General features: G+C 36.8%; 1 long non-coding RNA gene across 1 annotated transcript; it reads right to left on the bottom strand.

Annotated features, from left to right (window-relative positions):
• On the bottom strand, positions 1 to 20,323 carry LOC113066662 (uncharacterized). The gene is made up of 3 exons (XR_003279210.1): positions 20,250 to 20,323; positions 3,616 to 3,853; positions 1 to 691 (listed from the first exon to the last, which is right to left on the bottom strand). It is a non-coding gene; the product is annotated as an uncharacterized LOC113066662 (long non-coding RNA).
• Between the last annotated feature and the right edge of the window lie 1,110 nt (positions 20,324 to 21,433).

Raw genomic sequence — 21,433 nt, 5'->3', positions numbered from 1 at the left:
CGATTTATTTTGTAAAAAGCGCTATACAAATAAACTTGAATGTATTTTAGGAATAAAGCAAACTACAAATTACAAAAACAATGGCATGTTTCTGAAATACAAAATGAGAAAATAAACCAAATTTAAGAAAAGCCATTCAGACTGTATGCATTCTGTCCTGAACTCCATGTAACTTTGTCCACGTGTTATGAAAGTCCTTGCAGAGCATCACACAGTTGCAGGGATGTCATTTATCATCTGACTGCTGCTCAAAAGAACCTTGGATACTCTCCCTGAACCACACGTCTTGACTAGTTTAACAATTCATGCTATTGTTTGATCTGTATGTCTTCAATTCAGTTCACCGTTTATGTAAAGCTCAATTAATTAATACGGTTTTGTTCTAAAGCTGCTTTACAGAGAATAACCCCATTTAAACTCCTCAGTGGTTAATCAAAGATGACAGTAACAACCTTGGGAGATTCAGCGGTTAAAGAAGGAAAAACTCTTCTCAAAAGACACATGGTTAAAGGAATTGTGTTATTGTAAAGTTTGTTTAAAAGGAATTTGTCAAAAGCTTATTGCATTGAATCAGTGTTCGTACAGAGGAAGGTCTGCCTCCTCATCCTCACACTCCTCTCGCTGGATCACATCAGCACAGTGTCTGTGTGCTGTAACGAGATGTCCTGGGACAGAACCCAACATGCCCACACTGCCAGAGACAAACCAGGATGAGAACAGTGGAACTGTCAATGAAAATCTAGCACAATGACAAAAATATGCTTCCTATACCAGTGTTACTATAGGTAGCTTGAATTAATATCATAAAGATAAAATAATAATAAATAAACCTTACCTGCAATAACATTTATATATATGGCATGTAAACCTTCAACTATATATATATATATATATATATATATATATATATATATATATATATATATATATATATCTGTGGTGGACAATAACGGAGTAGCTTTACTTCGTTACTGTACTTAAGTACATTTTTCAAGTATCTGTACTTTACTGGAGTAGTTTTATTTTGAGTAACTTTTACTTCACTACATTCCAAAGCATAAGATCGTACTTTTAACTTCACTACATTTCATAAAACATATCGTTACTCCCTATAATATATCACGTGCTCCGACAAGCAGAAGCGGTGTCTTTTCAAAATAAACTTTACTCAGATCGCGAATCGCACCAAACGATTCGTTTACGAATTAGAATGATCCGATTGCAGCTGTTCTGGAGTCGACCCTCACTGATTCAAATGAACCGTTTAGTGCGAGTCTCCTGAAGTAAGAACCGGGAGATCTTGTGAGCGTGCGTGCGTCTGATGTTGCTAAAAGTAAGTTATTAATGTCGAAATTTAAGATTAATTATTGTAACTGAAAATCATATTTAGGTCAAAATTGTCAGTTGTTTGGGAACTAAATCCGCTGTAAAGAGAGAACTATTTAAGCCCACTGAAATGCTCCAGTGCAAAGCAGACACATCTATCAGCGTCTCCGTGTATTAGGTTAAAAAATAAAATAAAATAACCTTAAACTAACACATATTAAATAAAATAACTCATGCTTGTCCAAATTCCCCGCAACCGTAATATTAAATGGAGTTATTTTTTACATTCTTTGGTCGAAGTTTCAGATCGGCAATTCGGAGCCTGTTCGCGACTCGGTTGATTCAGATCGGCACTTCGGAGCCTGTTCGCGACTCGGTTGATTCAGATCGGCACTTCGGAGCCTGTTCGCGACTCGGTTGTTTCAGATCGGCACTTCGGAGACTGTTCGCGACTCGGTTGATTCAGATCGACACTTCGGAGCCTGTTCGCGACTCGGTTGATTCAGATCGGCGCTTCGGAGCCTGTTCGCGACTCGGTTGATTCAGATCGGCACTTCGGAGCCTGTTCGCGACTCGGTTGATTCTGATCGGGAAATTGGAGCATGTTTGAGATTTTTTTAAATTCAGATCTGGACATCGAAACAAGTTTGTCAAACGGTTAATTGGCGATAAATGAATATTTGGACTTGAGGCTTTTTTTTACCTGTCGATTCAGCATGTACATGGACCCACACACAAAGGTGGACACACTCTAGACTTAATCATCAGTAAAGCTCTAACTTTTTCATCCATTGTTATTAAGGACGTTGTTCATAACCGCACTGAAAATAAGTAGCCTAAATATTGTTAGCTGATGCTAACTGTCTAGCTAACAAGCTTGCTGGTGCTAACTTGAGGTAATTTTATAAATAATGTCCAAATATTTTTATTCAACCACCTATATATATATATATATATATATATATATATATATATATAGATTACAACTAGGTACAAAAGAAAGGATGTGATGTTCAGAACATGGTTACTACAGTAATTATCAAAGAGGGGAAGAGATGCACCCCATTTGGCCAGGGGTGTTTTTACACCCCAGACAAGGTTTGAGAAGGAAAAAATCATTATGAAAATATAATTATATTTTCCTTAAAATCTTCAGGCCTTATTATCATGTCATATATAACTGTGATGTTCTGTAAAACAACAAACTTTAAAATACTTTGTTCTTACTGGTGGAAATCCAGATGCTAATCTCTGTTTTCTCTCAGGTACATCACAGTGCAAGCTTCACAGTGAACATTACTCTCATCAGCGTAGTCCATATCAACAACAAAAATATATCTTCACTCCATATAGTGGTTATTTTGGAAAAAATCCCAGGTATTTTGAGCAGTAGGATTATTAAAAGAAAGTGCTAATATAAAATTAAATTAGCCTATATAAAATTGCAAACATCTATCTTTCAGTACTTTTTTACTTAAGTACATAAAAAAATTGAGTACTTTTGTACTTTCACTTGAGTAAAATTGAAAAAGGAGTACTTTTACTGGAGTAATATTTTATCATACGTATCTGTACTTTTACTCAAGTACTTGATTTGTGTACTTCGTCCACCACTTATAGATAGATATATATATATATATATATATATATATATATATATATATAGTTAAACCATCAACTTATTTCATTTAGTTGCCAAGGCAATGATTTTTGTTTGGCACTAAAATAACAAACTAATAAACAAAAACTTAAATTAGATTTGATTCTATACTATTTTATTTATTTACAATTTAGCTGAAATTAAATTTTGTGTCAGATTTTTTTTTTTTATTTCAGCTAGTTTTTAAATAAAATAATTAAAACTAATAAATACATTTTTATTTTTATTAAATACATTTAAATTAGATTATACCAAATATAAATTTAAGACATAAAAAATGACTAAAACGTTAAGTAAATTTAAAGTTAATATATATTTTACAAAATTATTCAAATGTAAAAATAGAAAATATATACTGAACTATAAAATTATACTAAAAAAGCACTGCTTCCTATGGAGGGTTTATGTGGTCTAAAGTGAGTATTAGTACATTTTGGGCCAAAAACACTGTTTTACATATATATATATAAAACAATATATATATATATATATATATATATATATATATATATATATATATATATATATATATACACACACATATAATAAAAAAAATAAATGAATACTATGAACAAATTTTACAACATTTTTGGTGAACACTACAGATATGTACTACAGATATTATTAACCTTCATGATTGCTGTAATTGCTTTTTTCATAGACTGCTGATATAAAGATGAAAATGGTGATGATCTTCAGTTTTGCAGTGAGCTCGGCGTTACGTGATCAGACTCTCATTACCCCTCTCTGCACCTGGCTGCCTGCTAGTCAACAGCTGTAATTGTCCCCTTCAGATCTCCATCCCAGATCAGAGTCTGCAGCACCAGTGGTGACAGATGAGCTGAATGTAGAAAACGCAGAAATAACCTGTGGAAACACATGTGGGGGGGGATAAGTTGCTTCATTTACGATGCCTAAAATAAATGCTTAAAAACATTAAAGAGTCTGCAACAATTCTCCTGATAGCAGCAAGTGAAGTAAGGATGTTGTTAGTTTTATACCCACCAGATGTCACTGTTGCACAATAAATGCCTAACATGGACTTTACAATTACTAAATGCTTAAAAAATAAAAAATAAATAATAATAATAATAATAATAATAATAATAATATATATATATATATATATATATATATATATATATATATATATAGCAAAAAAAAGCATATGTCTGCGTAAGAAGAATACATAAATGTTTAGCAACTTTAGCAGTTAATGTCGGGTGTAAACTACAAGGCTGCCTTCACTAATATTCTGCTGCTAATTGATAGACAGTTACATTATTTAATGTGCTGTGTGAGAAATGACTTTGGAATGATTTTAAGCCTAACTTTCAGTACAGGAAAACATAAGCAGCAGGTTAAAGGCTTGAAGTACTAGATGGACTGACATGAGACACGATGCGTTTCCCGTAAGTCATTTCCAACAGCAAAAGACGGCTAAGTTTGTCACATTTGAAAGGTTACAGATTTGTTCACAAGTTAACTATTTACATTCAGCAAAATCACACAGGTTGACTCATCAATGCTGCTGAAGAAGGAACTATTTACATCAACTTTAGTTTTTTCTGGTCTCATCTTACTGGTCAGCCTGGGCTTTTCTGATAATCAGCATACTGTATATTCGTTTTTTTACTGTTTTAAAGCAGTTTTGGGCACCTGCTAGCTTGACATATATCTAAAACCCTTCTAAAACCTTCAGAGAGGGACAGCCTGGTGAGTGAAAATCAGTTTGATGGCAGCAGGGCCGGCCCTGACCAATTTGCTGCCCTAGGCAAGATTTTACCTGGTGCCCCATGCATCACAGCCCATTTCACCCTGTCATTGTGTTCATGATTTAGCATATATATACACACACACACACACACACACATTACAGCAGAACTGTTTCCAACACTCATAATAAATCATCATATTAGAATGATTTCTAAAGGATCATGTGATCGACTGATGTTACATGTGACACTGAAGAATGGAGTAATGATGCTGAAAATTCAGCTTTGCATCATAAAAATAAATGATAATTTAAAGTATAATAAATTGAAAACAAATTATTTTAAATTGTAATAATATATCACAATATTAATTTTTTTCTGTATTTTTGATCAAATAAATGCAGGCTTGATGAGCAGAAGAAACTTCTTTCAAAAACATTAAAAATAGTAATGTTTCAAAACTTTTGGCCTGTACTGTATCCCCCCAAATCTGCACAACTGTAGAGTAAAACATGAATAAAAAGTGATAATAAAAAATGCGTCTTAAAACTGACATGATTGTACAAAATCACAGTCTGGGAACTCAGAATAACTGCTAACATTAAGTTTAAGGTAAAAATAACTGCCATGAAATTATAGTATCTTACTCCTATGTAATAAATTGTTCTTTCACTACATCTCGTTACCTCTGTCTTTATACTCTAAACTTTCACCGTGTCTGGAACTGGCGCGTACGGAAGTTCTAAGCGGCCATGCATTATAATTTTTTTTTCCTTTTTGTTTTCTCGTTATAACGACTTAATTTTCTCGTTATCTCGACATAACGAAAGTCGTTTTCTCGTTATAATGACTTATTTTTTTCGTTATCTCGACAATGAAGTTCGTTTTCTCGTTATAACGACTTATTTTTCTCGTTATCTCGACAATGAAGTTCGTTTTCTCGTTATAACGACTTATTTTTCTCGTTATCTCGACATAACGAAAGTTTGTTTTCTCATTATAACGACATGACAGTTTTACTGTTGCTATAGTAACAAACTCAACTTTGACAGGCATCTGATGGACAACCATGCAGGGGCTATACTGTAGCCTATATTTCGTCTAGGTAATAACGTCTACAATACTGTATATAAATAAAGGCTGATCAATCACTGTTGATTTTTCCAGAGACAGTACAACGAACGTTTTGTTTTTGTAATTAACATGTTTAAATGGCAACACCGCGAAATTAGAGCTGCTTGGATTAAACTCACTTTTCATTTTCCCTTTATTTGAAATAAAATTATATATAATTTGTAATTTGTAGTAGTCATTATATGATGTGGCAGATATCATGTGTGTTACAAGCTTCTGTTTGAAAAGCGTCCATGTGTACATGTAGTGTGTGTGTGTGTGTGTGTAGACAAAAATGATTACAACATTATAGAACAAAACTGAATTAAATAAGCCTATGGATTTTACATATATATCACATTTCTCATTAATATGGTTAACAATAAAGATTAGTAATAAGGAAAAGAAGCACATCAGCCTACATCGTTAAATCCCGTCCTACTGTAGATAAACAGAATACAGTGACGTCAACCTTGGTTTTGATAAGCAGTTATTTTATGACACAAAACGCGTTGGTGAAACTCATGCATCTAGCAGGAACTTAATACACAAAATATTCATATTGATTCAAGCATATTTAACATTTATGAATTAATTAAATGTCAGTAATGAAGACTGCACAAATTATAGAGATCACGAGGAAGGTCCGCGTACAGTAAAGTGTATAGTATACAACACCCCATCAGTTATATTCAGGTCTATAGTGCCACCTGCTGGCACAGTTTTGTAACTTCTTAGAGAAAACTAGTTCGTTATAACGAGAAAACGAACTCCGTTATGTCGAGAAAACGAGAAAATGAAGTCGTTATAACGAGAAAACGAGAAGAAAAAATATTATAATGCATGGCCGCTAAGAACTTCCGTAGGCGCGAGCTGCCAGGCCCGTTTCTACGAGCTGTGTGTTAACAAAAGCAGTGCCGTCTACATTGGATGCGGCGTCGGGCACGTTACACAACAAATTAGCAACAACTGATCGTGCGCGCGCTCTGTTTCTGATGCACTTCAAGCACTCGATGGACGGGGGAAGACTGAAGAGCCGGGCTCTTTTTTTTTTTTTTTTTTTTTTGGTAGTATTTCGAATTAATGGTTTTTAAATAGTAGCCTATTATAAAAAAAAAAATGCATTAAAAAAAAAAAAAAAAAAAAGAAATTCACTCGTTCACTCATTCTGGCGCCCCTATGGATGAGTGGCGCCCTTAGCATTTGCCTATACCGCCAATGGCGCGGGCCGGCCCTGGAGGCAGAAAAAATGGCAGAGAATCTGTTTTTGTTCACAAGTTGTTCACATAATCACAAAAGTTTCCTGGTCCAAGAAGAAAGTTCAACTTTTTGTGGTTTTCTGGTCTCAGCTTAATGATCAGCCTGGCCATTACTGATATTTAGACAGTTTTTGCAAATTTTTGATGGTTTTAAAGTAGTTTTTGGCACTTTTTGCCTTCTAGTTAGTTAACAAGATGCCAAAATACTTACACCCTGATTAGTGAAATCAGTTTGATTTTCAGTGAAGACCAGAAAACTACACACAGCTAAGGTTAGTTTAATCAGTATTCTGTTCACCATTTCACATTGCTAGAAACAAACCATATTCATGTGGTTTTCTTGTCTCAGCTTATGTCTGATGGGCAGTTAAGACCAGCCAACTAGCTAAATGCCCCAATTTACTTGAAGCAAAATCAAAGAACTAACTGGTGTGACGCCAAATTTGTTTTGGAAATTTAAAACAGCTTGACATAGCAACTTTCCAGAAAAGTTTGCTCCAGCTGGTAAACAGCTTTCATTGGTCCGTTGTGATGACATAATAGGTGGGTGTGGCTCTGTGGCTCCGCCTTCTTGACAATTAACTCTTCTTCAGTTAATTTCTTGTGGGTCAGACTATCACAAGTAAAAATATAAACACAATGGAAAGCTGCTTTAAAGTAGTAATTGAAGTAGTAGGGCGGCGTCTAGATGTTTGCTAATGGTAAACTGCTGCTCAGGTATTTAAAAAAGCTTTTTACCCCTAAGTGAAAAACAAAAATGAACATCACAATAAGTATATCAGAGCCTTATTGATGGTTTAATCTCCTTAAAAAAAAACTCTTTACTGATAGGAAGTTACAAAAAATAAGCACTAGTCTGTAGTGTATTTTCTTTAGCAGTCAATTGTGGCTTCAAATCTTCTCATTTGGTTTGGTGCTTGTTTTCTGTCTTCAAGTCTGCAATCTGTTGGACTTAAAATTTTGCTTAATGGTGCCATGTGTCATGTCTGGCAAAAAAATCAAGTCATACTCCACATTCCATACCAGATGGGGGCAGTATGCCTTAATAAAGTGAATTGGTCTACTCTAGAGTGGTTATGTTGCCTGCATACCGCCTCCCATGGCTGAAACTAGTATTACGACACCTGTCGGGCTGTGGCTAGTAATGCTAATGCTAATTAAGGTTGATATCTCTGCAGCACTATAACTTGACATTTTTTAAATGACATCATCGCCCTTATTTCTTCTCATTCTTTTGATGCGTGTAGGTCATTTTTTGGATATTTTTACCTCAATTTTTACACATGGCACCTTTAAAGGGATCAGATGATGTTGCTAAAAAGAACATTTTGTTGTGTAATTGGAGTAATGCAATGTGTTATTGCAGTCGAAGGTAAAAAATAAAATAAAAATCATTATTTTACACAATGTACATTATTGTTTCTGCTCTATGCCCCGCCTTTCTGAAACGTGTTAATTTTTACAAAGCTCATTGTTCTGAAAAGCGAGGTGTGCTCTGATTGGACAGCTATCCAGTGCATTGTGATTGGCTGAATATCTCAAGCGTGTGACGGAAATCATACTCCCCTTACCATACTCTGATGCCATCTCCCAGCACGATTACACAAAACCGATAAAACCCATTACAAACCAAGTATTTGTTGTATCCAGTGGGGACATGAGTACTGAATATGAAATATACTGTGTTTTAACGAGTTGCTGTGAAAACTATGTCTGCATTTGTGATCGGAGAAACAACAAACAAAAAGCGCTACTCTACGCTGCTTAAAACCCACGTTTGAATCATCAGTGGCAAATTCTTTAAATATAAAAAAAAACATCCTTACTGGCTGTGAGTCAGAAGCATCAGTCTGTCCTTGCAAAGTTGGAAATGCCCCACTTTATAGAAACAGCCTTTGTGCACAGACCATCGTAGGCTACTTTTCCAGGTTCAAGAAACGGTCCTCCATAAAACGTGCTGCGCACATCTGAATATTTGGGTTGAACTGTTCTGGAACAGTGTTGTAGATACAACTTAACCACTGATTTCTAGTTGTGTCCTCTTTTGGGAGGCCAAACAAAGTAGTTTCACTTTCACAACGAAACACATAGCACCACAACATGTCTGCGACAACAGCGAGAATAGAAGTTACCTTCTTTCTTTACATGAACATTTGGGCGGTGTTATGCCAATCGTCCCACATCGTGACATAGACATGTGGAGGTGTGTTAGAATGAGTCATTTTAGGAGGGCGTGCACAAGTCTTAACTTTTATAAAGAATATCTCTTTGGGTTTGAGACTTTAGTCTTTGCAACTTTAGGGATCTTATCTATGCACAAACTGCTTGTAACACTCCAAAGAGAAAGGGATACTTGAAATTGCATCATATGACCCCTTTAAAAGGTCTCATCCCATTGAACTGTGCTAATCTCAAACCAGTGATAAAGAACAAGAAGGTCTTTAACACCAGGGGATCAACACCAGCATGCAGAAAATGTTCAGTTCTGAAACCAAGCGAAAAGTTCTTGAAAGCATCACTACAAAAAAAACATCAAACCAGCAAATCACCATAATCAGAGAACAAGCGATCAGATTCCTGTGTAACCCTACACGGACTTCACAGTAACTTGGGCTTGGTGATTGACTGGGTTTTGGATTTTGATGGGACTTCCTTTCATGGTACTGCCCCATAATTCACCTATGATTTGTGGTATTATCTCCATACACTGCCCTCGTCTTCCTCCGAGTGTCACGCTTTGGTCTAATGGAAGCCCCTGCGGCTGTCTGTGGCTCCTTGTAACCCCTCAATATGCTTCCCATTAGGGTGAAAGAGCGTTGAGGCGGTCCCTCGCAACATGTGGTTCTATTTAGAGCAGGTGAAACAATGTAAGAAAATAGATCTGTCATACACTGCATTCCAGGGGTCAGGAGAGAGCAGCGTTAAATCATGGAAAGACTAATCCTGGAAAGATTGTGGTTGGACTTTACAGTGGAGCTCTGTAAAACTTTGCAGGGGTCTAAAAGTGCATCAGTGCCATTGCTCGCATGACTGTTATGGTGTTGGAGCTGTGCTATACGCTGTGTGCCAAGGCCTTGAAACAAGCAGTCCACTCTCGTTTCATACACCGACCAGGTGTTTTCACTCAAACCTCTGAGGGACCGTCTTATTTCATTTGGAAAGTAAAGGGATGGGAGTGTTTTCTGGGCCTTTATGCAGAATTTAATCACTGCTAGTGATGTGTTTGACTGGCCCTTATTGAGGCCCCAAATTGGACTTTCATTGACTGTTGCTGAATGTAGCTAAAAAACTGAAATGTTATTTTTATTAATGTAATCCAAACTGTAAATCCAATATATATATACACACTGTAAATAACATTATTCAAATGATATATGTTTATATATATATATATATATATATATATATATATATATATATATATATATATATATATATATATATATATATATATGTGTGTGTGAATGAAACACATTAAACATGTATACAGACACACACATACTGTACAGTTTATGAATTATATATTACATGAATTGTATAAATTATATATGAATATATATAAATTACTTTTTAATAAAGTAATGCAAACAATTTATATCATATATGTATTTATTAAACTATTAAATATATTATATATAATATACTAATGTACACACATTACATAATATTAGGGGTGTAATGGTTCACAAAATTCACGGTTCGGTTCGATACGATACACTGATGTCAGGGTTCGGTTCGGTTCGGTTCGATACGTTTTAGATACAGCAAAATGTAAAAACATCTCAACTTTTCAGAATGCCGCAAGCGCACCGCGGGTCATGTGACAAGAACCAACCAATCAGCTTCATCCTTTCCCGTAACAACGTTGAGAGCTCAGCCAAGATGAAGGAACAGCTGATCATAGTTGTATATGGATTGCAATTTTGAAATAAATTCAGTAGCAGAGCTACTGCAAGCGATTTTTAGAGCTGCAAATCCATTTATCCTTCGCTGAAATTTCCGCGTCTCATGGAGAGAGCACGTCATTGTTGCTTAGCAAAGACAGACGCCTCATGAGCGCTTCTGCCCGAGCGCTTTGGAAAGGAGGAGAAAGACGCGCTTAGCGTTTTCCACGCGTTTTTAGGCACGATATGTGAACGGCCCCTAAGGCGCTCGCTCACTCAGCACGCGCTGAAGGCTCGTTGCAAAATGTCGAATGCCTTTAACAGACCAGAAATATAAGATCCTAAAATAACCAACAGGTCTGGTGTTTGGGTTGGATTCCCTGTAAGCTATAGTTTCTAAATGCTGCAGGGATAGTTTGCTGCGTGCATGTTTCTCCTTTTTTTCGTCTTTTCCCAGATAGTACTGACGCATATATCCCAGATATTCCCGCTGGTGTTTTTTTTTTTTTTTTTTTTTTGTAATCCCGCTGGTGTACCCTGTCATGTTGCAGATGCGACATACCGTTGTTTTTTTATCCACCACTCTCTTGCCATCACCATTATAGCTTAAAGGGAATCCAAAGTGCACCCAAACACCAGACCTGTTGGTTATTGGAGGATCTTCTCATTTCTAGTCTGTTAAACGCATTGGCTATTTTGCAACGAGCCTTCAGCGCGTACTGAGTGAGCGAGCGCCTGCTGAGTAGCCTAACATAAACATATAAGATGGTGTTTTTTTCTTCTTCGGGAGTGTCAGGGGCGTTGCCTGTTACGTTGTTTGGGTTATTGGGCTACCTTGTTGAACGCATATCATTATATTTCTTTCTCTCTCTTTTTTTTTTTTTTTCAAATATAATTAATTACTCCAACGAACCGTTCGGTATACATAATGCGTACCGCGTACCGAACCGAAAGCGTCGTACCGAACGGTTCAATACGAATACGCGTATCGTTACACCCCTACATAATATATTACATTTTTTAATAATTTAATGAATATATAAACTAGATAATATAAAATATACACTTTACAAAAAAAATACAAATTATATATATAATATTAAGAACATATCATTTGAAAAAAATTATTTACAGTAAATGTATATATATATATATATATATATATATATATATATATATATAATCAATTGTATATATTTATTAATAAAACTATAAAAACTATGAAAATGTATCATATGTAATGTGCACATCTCTCTCTCTCTCTCTTTCTATATTTATAATAATTTTTATTTATTTTGTATGACATATTTGAATAGATTAAAATTATATAATTATTGACTAAAACTGACTAAATAAAAAGGCATAACAAACCCACCACAATACTGAAGCAGCAGAAGACTGAATGCTAATGCTGGATGAGGGTCCTTAACATTTGTAACTAGTGTTATATGAGGCTTCCAGGAGTAACTCCAATAAAGGTCATGTGTTCTGTGGCCTCACAGGTGTGTCGGCTATCACTCCACCAGAGACCCTGTAAACATTTTACGTGCACAGAGACCTGGAATAAAAGAGCTCAGCATTCCACCTCCAAGGTCTGCCTCCAGTTGGGTTTGCCGTTTACCTCTTGCTTGTGAATTCCACTCTAAAACCTGGACTGCATTCAGTTTTGGCTGTCAGAGTGATTAGCATTCTGCTAACAGGGTTTGAGCTGCTAACTTCTTCCGTATGAGCAGCATAATGAGAAACACAAAGATCGTTTGGACGAGAGTGCTGCCAAAACCAACCCAAAGGTTTAAAATTGCGGCCGCTTGCTTTCCACCGAATTCTAAAAGCAGTCCTCCAAATTCCACGCTCCTTTTATAGAGAGTAGGAACTAATGCTAGCATTTGTTTTCTCTTTATGCTAACGGACAAGAAGAGTACCACGGTTTCCCTTCAAAAAACAGTGGTTCCACTTCTTTTTTTTTCATTAAGGAACACGGGCGAGGTACAAATGGAGAATGTGTTGAAGCTATTTTCAGAAAATGTGTTTTTCTAAGCTCATAAATGGCTGAGCACTTGACCGCTGATTGCAGTTGATATCAGGAAACAGACCATTAAAGGCCATTAAACTCGCATCCCGCGACTGATTACTCAAATGAGCGGAGCAGGCTATTTTACGGTTAAACATCTCTCTCTCGCTCGCTCTCCTCACTGTGTCGTCCTACATTATGTTTCACTGCATAGTGCACCAAGCCGCTCTTTAACCACATACACGCCTGGTCATCTCATCATCTAAATTCAACTGCTGCTGGCACAGCCGGCACCAAATGAGTTTTCGTTGGTACCAAAACTTAATTGTAGATGGCAGTGTTACTCAAAACAACTGACTAGCAACTAGCAAATATTTTACTCTTATGACCTATTGTTCTATCAACAGAATGCCGCTGAAATTCCACAACTTCGATTTATTAACCAAGGTCACAGAGATGCCGGTCATCTTCAGATGATGGTTATTTAAAAAAATTGCACTGAAGAGGTGTTCACGTGATTCTTCGTTTCCTGCTGTTTAACGAGGCCTGCGGTTTGGATCGGAGCCAGTTCCGCTGATGGTTTACGCCTCTGCGGGGCAAGACCCATTAGAAAGCCAATGGTCTGCGTCCCTCAGGAAGGATAACTTGTATCTGCAATCAGGCCTGATTTTTATTCCCTGTGTTTAAAGAGTTAATTACATGTCCTGCATCAGCCGGGCTGCTGTGAGCCCTTCGGTTTGGCATTGATTAATGAGCGCCTTAAAATAAGGCTCCGGTTTCACCAGCAGCTAGTAATACAGTCCAGTTTAATTGGTTTGGTGAATTTACAGCAGGTTTCCTGCTAATTGCATTGCATTTAGTTCTGCTGCGGCTACAATATAAAAACAACACCAAGCATGCCATTTGTAAACTTCATCTCCTTTGGGAGCTCTTAAAGGTATGCCAAGGCCTGCTACAAATGCTAACAATATTTGACTAAAAATAGCGATGCTAGTAACTACAAGGTAATTTTTCCATCAAAATGCGGTGTAGTATTTCCTACTAAACAGGAAGTTTGGTGAGGACATATCAAAGGCCATGTCCACTTTTTTAAATAGCCAACAGCATACTTTTCCAGAATTTAGTTATACACATAATGAGTAGCTTTAAACTTGAAAAGCTTAAGTTTCAACGAAACTTCCCCTTTCTGTCGGAAGCTGTAAAGCTACTATGGTCAAACAACAACTTTTCTGGAATGTAACACTGATTTTCTACTCCATTACTCGGTTATACTATATGATTTTCCAGCAAATACTAGCCTTAGGGTTAGGATTAGTCAGGGTTATGGTTAGTTAGAGTTTTTGCTAGGTCAATTGAAATCAATTAAATCAATACACTCACAATCAAAGGAATCTGAATTTAGGGCTAAAAATATGAGCGTAATCAACAAAAAAGTAATTCAGCATCTTGAATGCGTTTGACTCAGATTCAGATCAAACATTGATATCAGTAATCAGTGCATTAAACCATTAAGCATACAGATGTCAGTGAAATACGAGCATTCTGGGAACAATTAAATGCTACTGCAACAGAAGAGAATATCCCTTTTTTTTTGTTTTTTGGACCATCTTTGTTTCCGGACTTTGGCAGACGAGTTGGAAAACAGTCGATCTTTGTTTAATTAGTGCGTGTCACTTTCATGAGCAGTCACAAATCATCAAATGGAAATATTTTTACGAGCATCAAGCTAAGATCCTTTTTTGTGGCTTGTTGTAGGAAATGATTCCCAGAAGAAAAACGGACCCTCTAACATTGATTGATATATTGTGTTTTGCGATCGGTTTGTTGAAAAATCTGTGTATTCCTGTTTAAATTTTACACACATGCTTCAGGAAGTGAACTGTTCAAATGAGCACCATTCCACTACTATGATGCTTTCATCAAGACATAAAAAAAAAAGAAGAAAAAAAAAGGGGTTGGAGCTAAACTCTGCAACGCATTGGCCCTCGAGGGCAACATTTGAAGAACCCTGCCCAAGCATCTACCTAGAAATACCAAGTGACTGCTTAGTAAGAACTTAGCAACCACTCATTATACCATAACAAATTCCTTGCTGATAACAACACCGTGGCAACAACCCACAAAACCCCAATGCGTCCAATATTTTGGATAATTTCCAACTCTGAAAAGGAAGATTTCACTCATTTAGCCTCAACATCTTCCAAACATAAAATCAGACATAGTAACAAACAGAAAACAGTGATTTATGGCCAGTACCAGAAGAGCAAGAGTAAATGGCTGTACTTGTGGCCAGCGCGGGCAGAGGAACAGTACTCATAGCTTCTCTAATTATTCTATTTTAAGTCCTGTAATGATTACGGTCTCTCACTCTCTCCCTCACACTGCCTTTTCACCATCCCTTTGACTGATATTGGCTACTTTTGGGATATATCAAGACCTCAAAGCAATGATGCCCTAAAAACACCTGTGAATGTGTAAAATCCCATATTTACCAAAACCCAGTATCATTGTCTTCCACCCTTATAAACCGTTTTCATACTTGTCTGCTCTCCTCAAGCTTGACTTGCAGCCATTTAAAGGATAAGGGTGGAAAATTGAAAGCATGGAGAGGATCTGCCTTTTGTTCAGAGCTGATGCATGAAGAGATTGGAAGCCAAGATCAGAGGTGCCACATTGGCGCTCGTCTCGATGGATCAGTGCGACCGGCAGAAGGAGGGAGGGAGAGCAATATGTGTTTAAATGGATCACATAACAACAGCTTACACTGACAGGAGACAAGGTATACCAAAGAACTGGATAGTTTAGTCCACAAGATTTACCTTAATGGATTTTTTGCTATGAACTAGGTGAGTAGAAACAAACTATGAATAAAGTTCTACAAAAATCTGGTCATTGGTTTGAGTTCACAAGGTACAATTCATAAGTCATCCTGTGCAAGACATTTGACCCCGGGTCATTCCAGGAGGACTGTGCAAGTCGTTTTGGGTATAAAGCAAATGCTAAATGACTAGTTAAGCTGAATGAGAGGGTAGGTATTCCAGAGAACTGTTTGAAGTAGTATTTAAGACTTTCTGAATAGAAAGAATTGGTCCTTTCTTTACCTGGAGAACCTCCATGAGGATATGCCCCGACCACCAGACCCTTCAAAACGTGGACCCTAGAGTCTGCACTGTGGCAAATGCTGTTGATGGACACTCCTGATGCCATTGGCTCGCCACTTTGCAATTTCAGGGATACAAAGAGGACCAGCGCTGAGACACGGGCCCCAGGAGAATGACAGTATCTGGGCAGCAAGCAAGCATGATTGTGGCTGGCCCTAAAATAGCCTGCGGTGGGGCTGGTGTTTCAAAGCTACGGCTGGGACAGCACAGAAACCGCATGCCACTGCTTTCAACATGCATCTGACACCGCTGTACTGGAAATGGGGCAGACAAACCCAAATGCCCTCAGGAGATTGGCTCCAGTATAACTGTGGTGTGATTGTAGGGTGGCTTTGCATCCCATCAGGTTTTGTAATGCACCTTGGTAAAGTTTAATTTTAAGTCTGAGGGTTGATTCAGTCACTCCAAATCATACAAAACAGGAAAATCACTTGTTAGTGTAAACAGTGATTTCAGGTGACACTTATGAAGTTGATGGTTTGATCACAGTTGTGTCTTGAGCAAGACACTTAACCCCAGACTCCTCAAGGGGAACTGTCGCTCATTATAATGCATTCAATGTCAGATACAGGATATTCCTACTCTGTTCCATTGCTTGGTGCCAGGAATACAAAAAAGCAGTGCTACCACTACCTTTGCAGCCAAGAAAGAACTCCAAATTGTGGAAAATAAAAAGCAATATGCAATGCAAGAAACTTACTTTGTTTCACACACAAGTCTCTGCAAACATTTGTTGAACAGATATTATGCTAGTATGAACTTTAACAGTGTGCATTTTAATGGAGGCTGCATTTGCATGTGATGTCATCCAGTCCATGAGCGGAATTGAAGGAGTTAAAGATTTTTAAGTCAATGACATACACCTGCAGAACGGGGACTCCTGAAGAACACGGAATGATTTGGTGTTCTATTCTGCCAGTGATCACACAACTCATTTCCTATCATTATTTTGACTACTCACAGGCAGTGTTGGGCAGTAACACGTTATTAGTAACGCACTACTGTAACGCAGTTGCTTTTGACAGTAACTAATACTTTAACACATTACTTTTTAAATAAATTTACTCTGTTAACGTTACCATATGGTGTATTGTCCGTTACTTTTTTAAAAATTAATAAATTTTGAATGAAGTGCAACCTAAACTGTTTGCAGCAGCGACGCATTGTAGGATTGGTGGATGCTAACCACTGTAAACACGAAGACGCACTGTGGGCGTGTTTCCGTTTATTCAAGTATTGTGCGGCGGTCATGGCGAGTCAAGGCGAGAGCTAAATACGCTCATTATTTCACTTTACTTGAGCATAAAGACAAAAACCTTTTAGTCAAATGTAAGCTGTGTCTTTCTGGTTCGAATGTCCTATCCTAGCCCACGAATTTCCAATCCGTGCGCTCAGATTTTGTAAACCGTACCCTCGGTTCTTGAATCTGTACCCACGAATTCATAATCTGCGCGCACACTTTCACAATCCGTTCCCATGGATTTGTAAACTGTAGCCTACTCACGGATTCATGCAGCAAGCTCCTACGTGTTAACATACAGTTTTAATTAATATTATTATGTGGAATGGGTGTACAGCAAAGTGTCTTAAGTGATTCTCTGTGTGTTTTTCTCATACAGGTGAAACATTGTTGAAAACATGCAGCCTGTCTCTTCTGCGGAGTCGCCGGCTTTCAGTCAGCTCCTTAGCATGATAATATAGATTTCATTTTTAAACAGCATTTATATATATAATATTGAATAATGACTGAATACATAAGTTTAAGCAACAAAATATTGTTTATTTTTATTCAACCAAGTCTAGCCATAATATACCTATATCTAGTCCAATTCTCAATAACCTTGGCCAAAACAATAAAGAGTTCAACATAAAGTGCCAGTTGCACCAACAAAATAATACATAGTTCAACATTTACAAGTGTTAAGTCTACGCTAGCTGCTATATGTTTTGCGTTGAGGTGATACTTGAGGCTCGATGTGCTGCTGCAGTGATATGCGAACGCTAGTTGGTGCTCCAGTATAATCGGTCCGCCGAAACTCATCCAGTGAGAAACGTTCCGCAGTGCAAAAATAAGTTTTTCTGTAATTAATCTTAATTAACGCATTATTTTTTGTGTAATTAATTAATCTCAATTAACGCGTTAAAGTCCCGGCCCTAGTATGTATATGTTTCTCAGAATTGATTCTGAGTAATACAGATTGCTTTCATTTATTTTTTTCAAAATATTTTATGTTATGTTGTCCATTGTTGATAGTTTTCATACTTAAGCTGTGAAAGGAACATTTTTAAGAGCTCAACACAACAGCTTTTATGATACAGAAGCCACTTTAGTTTTTGATTCTGAATATATTATTCATGTGTTTTGTTATTTATTTCAGAAATCCTTGTGATGTACAATATTCAGTTTGTGCTGGTCTGACTTAATCAAAATATTGTTTAAAAATTACTTTCTGTTTTACTTTGTGTTTTTATAGACCATAACACATAAAATCGCATTAATGGGAACATTAAAGAAAGTTCTTTAAAAAAGTAACTAAAAAGTTAATTTTAACACTAATGCATTACTTTTTGGTGTAAGTAATCAACAAAGTAGTTGAGTTACTTTTTGAATTAAGTAACTAGTAACTGTAACTACTTACTATTTCTTATTAACTAGCACAACACTGGTGTTGTCATAACGTTCACCTTGGAGATTGAAAATGTTTCTTTTTTTGAGACCCCACAAGCCCAAATTCAGACCCAGAACAATAAAACCCACAGAAGAGGTGGGAGTTCAATTCAAATCAGATCAAGGAATCTTTATATTACCAAACTGCAGGGAGAGGAAGAGTAGATATAAGTCATGATCTGCAAGATTAACCACAATCTGATGTGATCCAACCACCTCAGAGAAAACCAGTGTTGAGCTGCTGCAAGAGCTTTTGAAGCACAGCAGCTGTGGTCAAAGAGTTCTGGTGTGTTCGGATTGGTGGATGATGATGATGATGATGATGATGAGTGGATAAAGACTAGAGCAATCAAATAGTGAGAGAGTGATCTGCTCACCTGGTTAAGTTCGTGGACGTTTTGACTTGGAAAGCAGTTCGGAATGGAAATATTGATATTTTATTTGTTAAAAATGTTACCGGCTCCAGACCTAGGGGAATCTGCGCCGGCACAAGCCAAATCACGCACTAAGCTGTGAATGATAAGGAGACGAACACGTTATTGCCATGCTCAAGTGCAGTTTTAATATGACTCAAAGATGATCACAGCTGAAAGATGGACATATCATACTTTGTCTACAAGCATCCCAAAATTCTCAATAAAATAGCATTCAACTGTCACTTTAACGATACTCGTATGAATAAATTCAAGGCACTGCAATTAGTTCTCACATATTAATATTGGCATAACTGCATGAACAAAATAACCCAATAAAGATGAAAATACCTCTGTATAATGTAGTATTGGTAATACTTTGAGATATTGAATACAGCATTTAATCAAAGAAAAACATTTCTTCACCATAAATGATACTGACTTGTATAAATGCAACAATGATACCAATCACTCTGGTTGAAACAGTGTCACTTTCCCATATATTTATGAATAATTACATATGTGCAATTAACTCAATTTCACTGTAACACCTTTAATAATCTTAAACGCATTAATATCCAAATTATTACAGTTTTGAACCATAAAACTAGTGTTAACACCTTAAACAATCCCCATCACATTTTGTTATTCAAATGAAATATCCCTCGTAATCAATATTATGCCTTCACATGCATTAACTAATAGAATAGCTGCAAAAATGCATACTATTTTTAATTAACATACACCGTAGATGAAAATGCATATGATCAGAATGATTGATAGACAAGTGTTTAGGAAACAATCCAATGTCTTACAGATTTCCACATACCTGAATCAAGACATTCTGTGTATGTCCCTTTGGTAAATCTTTGCTAATTTTGCTAACCACGAGTTAGCAGATAACATTTTACACTTTCTCCAACCTAAATCTTGTCCTATTATCCTACTAACACATTCCCACATCATTTCCAAACATTTCTTCTTAGTTACAACGATGGATGATTAATACAAATCACTTTAAAAGAGTTATTACCCATACCTGTGAATAAGGAGACGAACACGTTATTGCCATGCTCAAGTGCAGTTTTAATGTGAGCCAGAACTCGAGCTGTCGGTCTCCTAATAACCCACTAAAGCGCCACACTGCCCTCTACAGGTTTAGTGGTGAAATACATGACATTTTAACTGTTAGTCCAATTCTTCTAAAAACAAAATAATAATAATTAAAAAAAAATAAGTGGTGGGGTAATTTTTTTCTTTTTTACCCATACAGCAGAATTATTTCCTCTACCCGTCAAAAAAACATACTTTTCGTACATTCATTTCAGTAAATGTTATGAAATTAGAGAACTAAGCCAATAGTAGCGCTGATTTGGATGGGAACTTCGTATTGTGATTCATTTGAGTCAGTTCGGGAGTTCGGGAGTTCGGCGCGGGATCGCGAATCATTTGAGTCAGTTCGGGAGTTCGGCGCGGGATCGCGAATCATTTGAGTCAGTTCGGGAGTTCGGAGCAGGTCCCGAATCATTTGAGTCAGTTTGGGGATCGCGAATCATTTAAGGCAGTTTGGGAGTTCGGAGCGGGATCGCGAATCATTTGAATCAGTTCGGGAGTTCGTAGCGGGTTCGCGAATCATTTGAGTCATTTTGGGAGTTCGGAGCGTGAATCATTTGAGTCATTTCGGGAGTTCGGAGCAGAGGGGCAGGGTTTCATATTTTTTTGAAGCACCCCTGGGCGCTGCCACTGGATCCCCACCTGCTGTTAGCATTCCATTGACTCCCATTAATTTTGGTCACTTTGACAGTGAATAACTTTACATCGGAGGCATTTACGTTTTACTCCATTTGTCCATTAATTATTTCTAAAGAAACATGGAAATGTATAAAAGGCTCAATTACCTTGTATCTTACGTTATGGTCCCGTAGAAGCTGTTTTTGTAAAAAAATAGGCTAACGATTGCGTCATAACCAGCGACTCTCTATCGCACAGTAGAGAAATTACCATAGGGACAGGAGGAGAAGCTGCATTTATGAATGCATGTGAATGATCACAAAATTCAAGATATGGGGGTTAGAAAATGTATATATTTATATCATTTTATTTAGTTACTCAATATCACACGAAGAGTGCCATTTCAGTTTTTCTCCAAAAATCAGCAGGATTACAATGATATTAAGCTACTACAAACAATAATTTAATTACAAATACAAAATGTTGCATACT

The sequence above is a fragment of the Carassius auratus genome, chromosome 50, assembly GCF_003368295.1.
Source record: "Carassius auratus strain Wakin chromosome 50, ASM336829v1, whole genome shotgun sequence".
NCBI classification, from domain to species: domain Eukaryota; kingdom Metazoa; phylum Chordata; class Actinopteri; order Cypriniformes; family Cyprinidae; genus Carassius; species Carassius auratus.
Note: the sequence above shows the minus strand (reverse complement) of the source record. Positions and strands in the feature narration are given on the sequence as shown.